Genomic DNA, 12,974 nt, shown 5'->3' on the forward strand with positions numbered 1-12,974 from the left:
TGGGGACAGATTAGCTGTGAAGGGTAAATGGGGAAGTTCAAGCCAAATCACCCAACTTTCTGGCTAGAATGGACATGGGTAAGGAAACGAAGAGGAATGAGCAGCCTTTTGTTGGCAGGGGACAGTGGGGGGCTTGAGAGCTGGTGGTGAGGAGGATTCATTCAGGGAAATAATGGAAGTCAATACTGATCTTTTAACAGATCAAAATAATTTAAAACAAGGTGCGCCTGGGTGGCTCAGTGGGTTGGGCCTCTGCCTTCGGCTCAGGTCATGATCTCGGGGTCCTGGGATCGAATCCTACATCGGGCTCTCTGCTTGGCAGGGAGCCTGCTTCCTCCTCTCTCTCTCTGCCTGCCTCTCTGCCTACTTGTGATCTCTCTCTATCAAGTAAATAAATAAAATTTTTTTAAAAAATTAAAAAAATAATTTAAAACAAGAATCTAAGTATAGCCCAAGTATAAATGTCTTTTTTTTCACCCTAGCCTCAGTCTTTTGTCACCACATTATGACTTGATTTCTTTCTTACAGTTTCTCTTATTGATAGTTTATGAACTTCATATTGTCTATGAAAGCTCTGCTAAGTTAAAAAATGCAACCAGAAAAAATAACTGAATTGATCATATCTGAATGATTCAGCTTAAAAATTATTCAAATAAGATAATATCAAACCTAGATATTAGTGGGGTGCCTGGGAGGTGTGGTCAGTTAGGCAACTGACTCTTGGTTTTGGCCTGGGTCGTGATCTTAGGGTTGTGGGATGGAACCAGTGTTGGGCTCTATGCTCATCAAGGAGTCAGCTTCAGTTTCTCTGCCCCTCTCCTGCACGCTCTCTAAAATAAGTACGTCAATCATAAAAAAAAAAAAGCACTATATATTAGAATACAAAAAGTTTAACAGTAAACATGAACACATGAAATATTTTTAAGGATCTAATTTCACATGAAGACATCTATTAAATTCCACTTTAACACATGTTTCATTAGTAAGCTAGCTCTCTCTGTGTAAAGTGGCTTCTCTGATCTTTTGGCTTATTTCTGGATTTCCTTCCCGTTTCTTTTTCCTATGCCCATCATCTGAGTCAACATAATTACTGAGAGTCAGGTACCACGCTAGGCATGGGAGGGGGCAGTGGTGGATGGGCAGAGAGAGAAGCGAGTCATAATCCAGTACTGAGACATGATGGAAAGAGGTCAAGTTGCAATACACAAGTTTGCTTTCTGCATCCCTTTCCACTTAAGGTTTTGTTGACTCGATGGTTATAATTCTTATGGCTCTTTAACAGTCATTTTGTAGATGTACATGAGTTTGCTTACCAAGTGTTGTAATAGAAGACGTTAGAGCCAGTGAGAATTCTTCAGTGTAACAATGAGTGACCATTTATTTCTACATTTAAAATGCTTTTCATGAGGTAGAGTCTTAGAAATGAATGAATGGATTGTTTAAGGTTTATTAGGCATAATGTCCAACTCCTTTTCAAAAGGGCTGTACAATTGTTCAAACGTTCCTGTTAGCAATTGGTATTCTTTAAAAAAAAACCTGCTTAAAAAAATCTGCTCATTATAGATTAGGAAAAAGATCTCATTGTTATTTCTATTCTGTCTTTGATTACATGAAGAGGATGAGTATCTTTTCCATTTAGTTATTTTGTGAACTGTTAATTCATCTCCTGTATTAATCCGGCAATAGTATTGTACTACATTTTATAAAATTTCATGTCACCACTGGCTAGGCTTTTTTTCCTCTAACTTCCCCAGGCCATTTCTACTGGTGGTGGGTGACCTACTTCCCGTTACAGATCTGGAGACTCTAGCTTCACTGGCATTTTAACAGACACACTTCACTTCAGGGCTCCTGGGCAAGGAACAGCATGACAGGTTGGATTCTTCCCCAAATATCAAACCAAGGAGAGTTTACCTTGGGTCACTAACACTTTCACTGGAACTCCGAGTCCTCCTCAGGCTGAGAGTTTAAAGGGAAACTTTTTTTGAACATTGATTTCCAAAATTACCATGGGAACCAGTGTTGTTGCAACATTTGTATAGGCTGGGTGTATGGGCAGGGATTATCCAGTTAACTCCTGATACATACATACGTAATACCATGTCCTGTCATCTCTTCTGCTGGTCCTCCTGACTCAGCATCAAGCCTTTTCAGCAACCTATGGGAAGAAGAGATTCCCCCTGCGGGCTTTGCTCCTGGATATGCCGGACTGGGGCTTCCTCCACCCTGGTTCATTCATCAGTGCCATCTGTTTTCTGTCTTCCAAAACGTGGAAAGTCTCTGCTTTGTTGATGGTCACTCCATCTGTTCCCATTCTCAGTGCTGTTGCAAATTTACAAATTTCTGTCTGTAAATTTTATTTTCCTCGTCATTTGACTGGAAGCCCTCCTTGACACAGAGGAGTCAGTCTACTGGCTTTCACTTACACAAACCTGAGTTAAAATCCTTGGTGACTTCCTTGAAATCCCAAAATATTTCAAATTCAGGAACTACGAAAATCTCATTAAAGACATCTAATTAAAATTAACCTCAGTTTTATCTTTTAAGATTATTTATTTACTTATTTGAGAGAGAGCAAGTGAGAGAGCATGGGCTGGGGGTGAGGGGCAGGCAGGAGCAGAGGAACATGCAGAATCCCTGCTCAGCAGGGACCGTGACACAGGGCTTAATCCCAAGACCTTGGGATCATGGCCTCAGCCAAAGGCAGATGCTTAACTGACTGAGCCATCCAAGTGTCCCAAATTAGTATCAGTTTTAAAGAATACAAGTATCCAGCACCAATTTTAAGAATAAACAGGCTTCCTGGGGCACCTGGGTGGTTCAGTGGGTTAAGCTTCTGCCTTCGGCTCAGGTCATGGTCTCAGGGTCCTAGGATCGAGCATTGGGCTCTCTGCTTAGCAGGAAGCCTGCTTACCCCTCTCTCTGCCCGCCTTTCTACCTACTTGTGATCTCTCTTTCTCTCTCTCTCTCTGTCAAATACATAAAATCTAAAAAAAAAAAAAAGACTAAATAGGTTTCCTGAAATGAGTGACCAAATAATCATAAATAAAAAAGTTAAGATGAGGCAAATTCTGGCACAGAAACAGGAGTAGGAGTGAGGCACAAGTGGGTGAAAAGAGAAAGGAGAGCCAGTAGTCTTCACTGCTGCTATAGAGAAGTGTGGAAGTGAATTTTTTTAAAAAAATGTTTTCTTTATAGCATTGAGACAGGTTAGCTAAAACTAGGAATTTACAAAGGGCCATACTGATCAGTCATGCTCTGCAAATGAAGTACTGAAACTATTGTTATAAACCAGGAATTTAGTTTTCTTTAAGATTTTATGTATCTGAGAGTGAGAGCGAGCGAGCGGGCAGGCACAAACAGGGAGGGGCAGAGGGAGAGGGAGAAGCAGACTCCAGGCCCAGCAGGTAGCCCGACACAGGCTAGATCCTCCAAGTGCCAGGATCATGACCTGAGCTGAAGGGAGATGTTTCACCGCCCCAGCCACCCAGGAGCCCCATAAACCAGGAATATAAAGCTAAAGATTAACTCTACGGCAATAAAGAGAACCTTTGTACCAACGGACCTCCACTACAGCTCTTTCCTAGACCACATGCGGAGTTCCTACTTTACAGAAATGTGGTTCAATAGCCAATGGTTTATTTGTTTTTATTCGGCGGGGGGGATCTATAGATACTTTAACAGAAAAACCAGGATGTACTGAGTCTACGTGACTGGAGCGGGTGGCAGTCATCTTTCTAAAGGGAGATGCAGAGCCTGAGGGCAGCTGGCGGCACACACAGGTTACAAGCGGAGCCAGGATATTCCGATCTTTTCTGGTTCTGCCCTGCATTGCCCGCTCATGCGGTGAAATAAGAGACTGACCACTGTACTGAAGGACGGAAGAGGTCCGACGGGCAGAGGCGGCATCCCGACAGGAGACAATCAATCACTGAAGAGGACGCCGAACTAAGCCCTATACGACTGGGCTGACGGTGGGTCAAACAGTAGGACCGGATGAGAACCGGGGCTCGGTACAGATCTCTGTGCCTAATGAAAAGAACAGCAATGCTAAGGGAGAGGACAGGAACGTTAAAATGCCTGAAAGTATTAAAAAGAAGAGCCTATTGTCTTTATTAAATAAGACAGGAAATGCCATCTTTATTTTCCTCGCGGCAGGGGAAGCACACTTGCTGGTTTTCATGCACCACGATTTCTGGAATGAGGCCTGCGGGTCGGCTCGCTCAATCACGGGAGGAGGAGCATGAGGCTGCCTGCTAATGCCGGAGCACGGCTTCCTGAAACACCTCCCGTGGGTGCTATGCTCATGCTGGATCTATAGCGCTGCCCCCAACAGCAGCATGAGCAGCAGCGAAAGCTTCTGGAACATCGCAATGGCATGATAGAGAGGTGTGCTGTTTTGTTTTGGGGCTATTTCTTGCTTGTACGTGTAAACTCTCTTGGAACAGCTGAAGTTAACGGATGAGCAGGAGTTTGGTTCTGAGCCACAAAGCTTCAGACACCCACCACAGATGCCTCTGCCCTATTTCACGACATGTCCTTCTCTAAGAAACACATTCCGTGGCTGAGTGTGAAGTCCTGTGGTTGAAAGCAATGACGAGCGGGCCACCACCAGCCCGCCTTCTTCCTCCATGTGAACCTCAGTGGAGGCCGTAGATGGGAAGGACGTCTCTGTTTCCTCTCACCAGGGAAATGACGTGGTGACCTAGTGAAAGGCAAGGGCAAGGTAGCCCCCTGCCACAGAGGTGTGGCCATCCTCTGTCATGCAGGCGGAGAACTCCGTGGCCTGCCTCTCAGCCTGCTCGAGCTTTAGTCCTGTGAAATGGAACATGCCAGTCCGGTCGGTGATGTGCTGCCGGTGTGAAGGAGCCCTCCTTGAGGCTGGAGACCAGTGAAGTCAGCACGCTCATGATGCTGTGGGCCACACACACAGGGCCTGCCTCATGGTTGGGGCTGACCAGGATGGTGGAGGCAATCTGGGCCCCACGGATCAGGGAGGGTTGGAATACATCAGGTGGATCAAGATCTTCAACTGTGACTCCACCCTTCTGGCTGCGTCAGTGTCTTGGCGGACCATAGTGTAGGCTCCCATGTACTCTCCATACAGGCCCCTGTTCTTGGCATTAGACTGGCAGAGGCCAACCTGAATGTCCTGTCCGATGAGGTGGCGTACAGCCCAGGCGTCCTTGTTGCCATCACCGCTAGCAAAGCCTTGGGAGGCCATGTCAAAGAATGCAAAGAAACTGTTCTTCACCACCGTTGCAATTTCCTTCCACTGCTCAGGGTGAGGGTCCACTCCCGTGGGACTGTGGGCACAGGCATGCAGAAGAACACTTTGCTGCGGCATTTTCAAAATGTTCTCCATAGTGTCTGTGAAGTCAAAGCTGCACGTCTTAGGTTATTGTATCAATTAACCTTGGGGCTGCATGCCAGCGTCCCTGATTTCCCCAGGATGATTCCCCAAGAAGATATTTGGCTGAACTTAAAAAATCTTTGCAGAAAACTGGCTCCAATCCTCAAGGCCCTAGTTCCAGAAATGGTCTTCAGGGTGACCTATCTGCTACTTTTCAGCACTTGGTTGGTCTTACCCGGGACTAGTTCTGCAGCTGCCTTACAAAATTCAGCAAGTCTCATGACATGCAGGTATTCTTGTCCACATATTTTGGAGCAGTCTGGGCCTCTGCCTTCCGGACACTGGGAAGCACATAATGCTTTCCATACCACCCAGTAGGCACCAACTCCCAAATTCATCTTTTTGCTGTTGTCTCTCTGAAAGGCTTCTGGGACTCCCAGGATGGGGTCTGGGAGTCCCATTTCCACATGGGTCCACCAGGAGCTGGTTCTGGCAGAGACCGCAGAGAGACACCTAGGGGGAAGGTGGCAATGAACCGGGACAGTACGCCCACTGCGGGGGCGGGGGGTGCAGCAAGGCCAAGGTGGGCGGAGAAAAGGCAGTGGGGGAGCTACAAGGTGGAGCAGAGGGCCAGCAGCCAATTCTTCTTAAATAATAGCAGGGAGTCATTCAAAACACAGAAAGAAAGAAAACAGAAACTGGTAACCTCTGAAATTCTGACTTGCTATCACGCATGGCACGAGGCATCCATGTAGTCTCACTAAGCTTCTAGTATGTACTCTATGATGCTTGCTGTATAAATATGACACAGCAGAAAACCAGGAAATATTGCTGTTTTTCATTAAAAACTCTAACAATGAATATAAAAATAGACAATCTGAACTTATATTTAATAATAGCTTGAGTATTTATCAACTTTCTCCTTTGCAAAACTGTTTACCACAGGCTGATTTCTTTTCCTGCTTTCTTTCTTTCTTTTTTAAGATTTTATTTATTTACTTGACAGAGAGAGAGACAGTGAGAGGGAACAGTGGGAGAGGGAGAAGCAGGCTTCCTGCTGACCAGGAGCCCAATGTGGGGCTTGATCCCAGGACCCTGGGATCACGACTTGAGCTAAAGGCAGATGCTTACTGACTGAGCCACTGAGGTGCTTAACCACAGGCTCATATCTGAAGGCTATCTTGAATGCTGTTGAGTACTCTTAATGTTACCATTAGTGTTGATCAACCGCCCACACATGCATATACACACGCACATGGGATGTGTGCTTCTCTTTCCCTAAAGTTTTCATTATTTATATATATATATATATACATATATATATATGTATATATATATATATTAATTTATTTGACAGAGATCAAAAGTAGGCAGAGGAAGGCAGAGAGGCAGAGAGAGAGAGAGAGAGAGAGAGAGAGAAGGAAGCAGGCTCCCAATGCGGGGCTCGATCCCAGGACCCTGGGATCATAACCTGAGCTGAACGAAGGCAGAGGCTTTAACCCACTGAGCCACCCAGGTGCCCCAATATTTCATTATTATAAAAAGCAACATGTATTCATCATATAAAACTTGGAGAGTAAAGACACAAGCGGGAAAAGTCACCTGAGTGGTAACTTAATGTTAATATTTTTGAATTTTATCTTCTTCTAGGACTACCTTATCTTTTTTAGAAGATTTTATTTTATTTATTTGAGAGAGAGAACTAGCAGAGGAACAGGGAAGGGGATGGGGGCTGCGGCACAGAGGGAGAAGCCGACTCTCTGCCAAGGAGGGAGACCCACACAGGACTCAATCCTGGGACTCTGGGATCTGGACCTGAGCCCAACGCAGATGCTTAACTGCTTAACCGACTGAGCCATTCAGATGCCCCACAAAAACTATCATATAGAGAGCATTCAACCGATCATATGGTTCAAGAGACTGGGAGAAAAATTCCAAGGAAAGCAGGAAAAAGAATAAAAGGGAAATTAAAAAAAAAAAAAAAACCTGAAGATAAGGCAGTAACACTGCAGGAAAATAAATATTTTCATTTATTGAGTATTTAAGTTGGACACTTTTTCAACTACTTGATTATCTCAAGAAACTCTTAAAGGACATTAAAACTATAACCCACATTTTACAGCTCAGCCACAGAGAGCCTTGAGAAGGTGCCAAAGTCACACTGTTGGTGTGAAGCCAGGATTTTTAAAAAATCCAGATCCTAAGTGTTTACCATCTAAACTTTACTACCACTATGGAAGAAACTGATAAGAATGACCTTTCTACAGGGCCTGGGCCCCAGACAGTTTTTGTTTGTTTTTTAAAGATTTTATTTATTTAAGAGAAAGAGTGAGTGAGTGGGGAGTGGCAAGGGGGAAGGAGAGGGAGAAAGAATCTGAAGCAGACTCCTCACTGTGCCCAGAATTGGACATGGGCCTCAGCCCCACAACCACAGAGATCATGACCTGAGCCACAGTTAAGAGTTGGAAGCTCAAATGACTGAGCCACCCAGGAGCCGGGGGCCCCAGGTAGGTTTAAAGGCAATTTCTCTTAAACCTAAAGAGCTAATTCCCATGGGTAGCACAGAAAGACTACCCTAATCCTTTCATTTGGGTAATAACAGCCAGGGGGACTAAATGACATTAATCATACCAAAAAGAAGCCACATTATAATATCATTAAAGAACAGACATTCATAAAATATAAATAACTCATTTTTACCTCTTAGTAATGTATAATCCATTACAGTTAAATGTGTTACATCCCAGAAATACTAACAGCTTAATATTAAGAATGCTAGAGTAAGATCTAATCACATGAATAAGCCAAATGAGAAAACCCATATAATCAACAGAAGAGAAAAGAAAAAGGTATTAGGTAAAATTCAACATTCCTTCCTCAGAAAAAAATTTTGAGGTAACTAAGCAAAGGCTGCATGTTGTTTAGTGTATATATACACTTTAATGAAGTGCTTTACAAATTTGAGAGTCATTTTTCTTCAGAAGCCACACTGAACTTAAACCTCTCTGTATTTTAAGAAACTATATATGCCACTAAAGCAACCCCACTTCATGAGTAAGGAGTGCAATCAGAGAGAACACAATGGCGGGAGGTAGAAAAAAGCCCAGAATCCTCTTTTCGGGGTTTTAATATTTTGTCTACAGCTGTCAATGAAATTTTGTTCATAATTTTGGGCTTATCTAGAACCCACTTACCAGAAATTTCAAAACACTGTTAACAATAAGAGAACAAGAAACAAATTAGTATCAGTGAAGGAAGAAAGCTGCTGTTCAAAGAAACTCCCTCCATTTTCTCTTGGCTACATTAAAATTATGTGAGTAAGCAGCCATTGTGAGTCAGGTGAGTCAAAGTATGTTAAACTGAATTGTGGCCTGCTTACTACTACTACTTATTCTCTTTTGCGTGAAAAGGCAAAAGTATATTGGAAAAGTGTAAAATCCTACATTTAAGTTGCATGAAAAATAATGTGAAGTGATCTTTCAGAACTGGGGGAAAAAAAGACCTGGAAGTTCCTTGAAAATCATGAAAACATCCTATAGCACCTACATTTTCCTTCCCAAAATTAAATACTGATAAATCCAAATTCGAGAGCTGATCATATCTTGAAGTTAAAAATGACAATAATTTGAGGAGTCATAAAAATAAAGTTTCAACTGATGACCAGAAAATGAGTTACACGAGAAACAGAGGTCTGTAGAAAAGAACTTGTACATTAAAAGAAAACAATCTGAAAGCAAGATTCTCTGACAGGTATTTTAGCAGGAAGATGAATTTGAATCATCTGGGCAGCTTTTTAAAAATGCTTTACTCATGGGGCACCTGGGTGGCTCTGTTGGTTAAGCGTCTGCCTTCATTCAGCTCAGCTCATGATCCCAAGATCCTGGGATTTGAGTCGCACATTGGGCTCTCTGCTGGCAGGGAGCCTGCTCCTCCCTCTGCTCCCCTCTCTCTCATGAATAAATAAATCTTTAAAAAAAAAAATACATTTACCCAGGGGGCACCTGGGTGGCTCAATCGATTGGGTACCAGACTTGATTTCAGCTCAGGTCATAATCTCAGGGTTGTGAGACTGAGCCCAGCAGTGGCTTCAACACTGGGTGTGGAGCCTGTTTGGGATTCTCTTTCTCTGTGCACTGCCCTGCCTCTGCTCATGCTCCCTCTCTTAAAAAAAAAAAAAAAAAAAAGGAAGAAAGAATAAAAAAGGGACTTATCCAGGACCCATGCATGAAGATCCTGATTCAATGGGCTGGGATGGGGCCAGTGTATATTTACATACTGTAAAATGCTGACTAGATAATTCTAATTCACATCCTGATTAAAAACCATCACTCTCTGTATCTATAAAGTTGAACTATATAAAACTGCCAACATTAGATTTCATTTTTACTTATAAAACAGCAGTTTCATATGATTCATTTAATAGAAAGCAGCCACAACTAAAAACAGCTAACATTTACTGAATATACTACTTTGTATACTGTAGCACTACTGTATACAGTAGTACTGAATGTACTACTTTGTACCAGGCACTAAATTCTGCATACCTATTGCTCCAAGTTTCCTAACACTAGTCAAGAAGTGGGCAAAAATATACCCGGATTTTGTATGGGGAAGTGAGAGGGTAAGAAATGCAGCTGGGAAGAGGAGGAGTGGAGTCAGGGATGATACCACAGGACAAATCATCATTACGTCTGGAATAAAGACCACTGGGGTTCTAGATGGATTCATGGAGGCAGAAGAAGAGACTGGACAACACTAATTTAAAATGACTCCCACAGAGAGCAACTGTCTATGTGATCAAGGAAGGATAAGCCTCCTTGGTCATTTCTAACATATCTAACAGCCAGAACACAGAGCAGAATGCCGGTCCTATTACTCTGGGGGTGGGGGCTGGCTGTGGGCGAGAGTGGGTAGAAGGAGCTGATTGGGGATAGTCAGAGCTCATCAGGAATGGTCAAGAATCATAGGCTGGGTAGCAGGCCCATCTACAACGAAGCTTCCCATCTCTTTAAACTGCATCACCCCAAACTAACCATGTATTAAAATGAAAACACTACACATGTGCACCTAAATTCAAACTGGGGGTTAGAAGCAAAGTTGTAGCATGTCATTATCATCTCTGATAATCAAAGTGATAACATCTGGAAGGTCCAGGCCCCATAGAAAGTGATATTTCCTTAGGGACCTCATTCAATACAATATCCCCTTTGGTATACTAGCCTAGTTCTTCCAGTTTTATATGTGAAGGGATTTAGAAAGTCATTTCCATTTTCATCTAGAAGTTTCACTGCAAGATGTTAAGTCAAGTCAATACAATGTAACTGAAGAACTACAGAAGGAAGTCTTAAAATAGTCAATTCTCTCATTTTTCCTAAGAAGTAGTCAGGGTTAGAGAAGAGGTAAGTCACTTGTAAGAAATTCCACAGAAAGTTGTGGTAGAGTTAAAACGAACTGACCCAGAATAGTAATGATCCGGCAGAATCTGTGTATCTGAGTCAGTGTAGTTAGAGCAGACGTGAAATCACTGGGTACTCACATATGACTTTTGAAGCCAGTATCCCTTATCCTCATTCGTTTGCTCTATTCCAAAACCAAGGGTTCAGTTCAAGGGCTGAGCATGTTTATTTTACTAGTAACTGGTAACCACTTATGGGCTTCCACAGACCAATCCATCCTACTGGAGGACTGAGTTCAACTAACCTCTTGAATGAAGGATTGGTCTCTTATGATTTAGTAGTTTCAGGTTATGCCAGGTGTTGAAAAACATGGTCTTGGTTAGGCAGTGACAAGTGCTGTATGAAGACAAAGAAACTTCTAACCATAAACTCACTTTAACAACAGAGCATTCCGGTTGCCAGAAAACTGGCCGCTGCTCATAAATCACCTTTGTCCTTTCCGAGTTCTTGCTATCCCTTGCAGTCATCAAGAATCAGTAGTGCTTACTGAGAATGGTGATGATCCCAAATCAGTGAACCTTGACTCTAAAGGTTTGAAAGGAAGAAAAATATAATGCTAAAACCACTTACGTGCCATTTTATAAGATTTCATACTGAAAAACAGCAAGGATGAATATATGAAGCCTGTATTTAATTCCAGCAGACTAAATTCTTAAGCCTAAATATAGTTGTCATTCTCATAAAGCCAAGAAGCAGAAGCAAGAAATTCAGGTAGTTCTGAACTTTGAATTGTTAGCTATTTCACCTGACAGGATGCAACTATAATGTACAGAGCCTGGGGATAAATTAAAGTATCAGAAGAAGAGTACTGACCCTGCCACCCCCCAAAAACTACATATTAACTAAAATACCAAAGAGACTGACATGAAGCCCCTCATTGCTAATATTGCCTGCCTCTTTACGTAACCACAACCTATCACTTTAGAAGGGAAATTAGTCCAACATGGCCTAAGATTCCATAGTGCTCTTAGGTTAAAATCTAAATTCTGTAATAGTGTCTCCCTATGTCATCTGCCCCTGATCATTTCCTTTTTTATACTTCTCCCCTTAAACCTCATATATCTTGATCCTATGCATTTTTCAGTTTCTACTAGTGAAATATGTGTGGACATTTGGGCGAGTTTGAGTTAAATGGATAACAAAATGGTTTGTATGCCGTTGAACAATGGTAACAAGGAAAGACAACAGACTTTGTAGGAAATGACATGACATAAGGACTTGAATAAAGAAGTAGAAGGTATAACTGAAGTGAGCTTACAAATCACATTTTCTGAATGCTATATTAAGAACTACACACCATTTTTAAAAAGATTTTATTTATTTATTTATTTGACAGAGAGATCACAAGTAGGCAGAGGGCAGAGAGGCAGGCAGAAAGAGGAGGAAGCAGGCTCCTCCCTGAGCAAAGAGCCTGATATGAGGCTTGATCCCAGGACCCTGAGATCATGACCTGAGCTGAAGGCAGGGGCTTAACCCACTTAGCCACCCAGGTGCTCCTACACATCATTTTTTAATAGGAATAACAAAGCGGGAATTATTATATGAAGAAAAGATTAAGAAATAAGAAAAGAAAAATTTTAGCTATCAAGACATAGTTTACTGTATTATTCTATAAAATTTTTAGAATTTTATTTGTAACAGCTTTATTGACGTATAACATATAATAAACTGCACGTATTTGAAAGTCTGACCCATCATAATCTCCCCTTCCATTGTCACCCTCCTTAATACACTGAATTACATACATTACATACATACATACATTGAATTGTTTTCTATATAGGTTAATTAGCATTTTCTAGAGTTTCTAGAATTACGCTGTATGTATCCCTCAGGCTTCCTGCACTCCACATAATTCTGAGATACATCCCTGTAGTATCAGCAGCCCTTCTTTTCCTTCTATTCTGCACAGTGCTCTACTGTATGGATACATTACTACTACTCCTTTATCCATCCACCGCCTGGTGGACAAGTGGGTTGTTCAGTTTTTGTTTTTTTTTTTTTAAAGATTTTATTTATTTATTTGACAGAGAGAAATTACAAGTACACTGAGAGGCAGGCAGAGAGAGAGAGAAGGAAGCAGGCTCCCTGCTGAGCAGAGAGCCCGATGCGGGACTCGATCCCAGGACCCTGAGATCATGACCTGAGCCTTCGGCTCAGGTCAT

General features: G+C 42.3%; 1 protein-coding gene and 1 pseudogene across 2 annotated transcripts in view; both read right to left on the reverse strand.

The window, feature by feature from the left end:
- The window catches only part of RALA (RAS like proto-oncogene A), a 77,735-nt gene that overhangs the window by 27,201 nt on the left and 37,560 nt on the right, over window positions 1–12,974 (reverse strand). The gene's annotated exons all lie outside the window — the stretch shown is intronic.
- On the reverse strand, window positions 3,576–6,599 carry LOC132015151 (aspartate aminotransferase, mitochondrial-like; annotated as a pseudogene).

The sequence above is a fragment of the Mustela nigripes genome, chromosome 4, assembly GCF_022355385.1.
Source record: "Mustela nigripes isolate SB6536 chromosome 4, MUSNIG.SB6536, whole genome shotgun sequence".
Taxonomy (NCBI): domain Eukaryota; kingdom Metazoa; phylum Chordata; class Mammalia; order Carnivora; family Mustelidae; genus Mustela; species Mustela nigripes.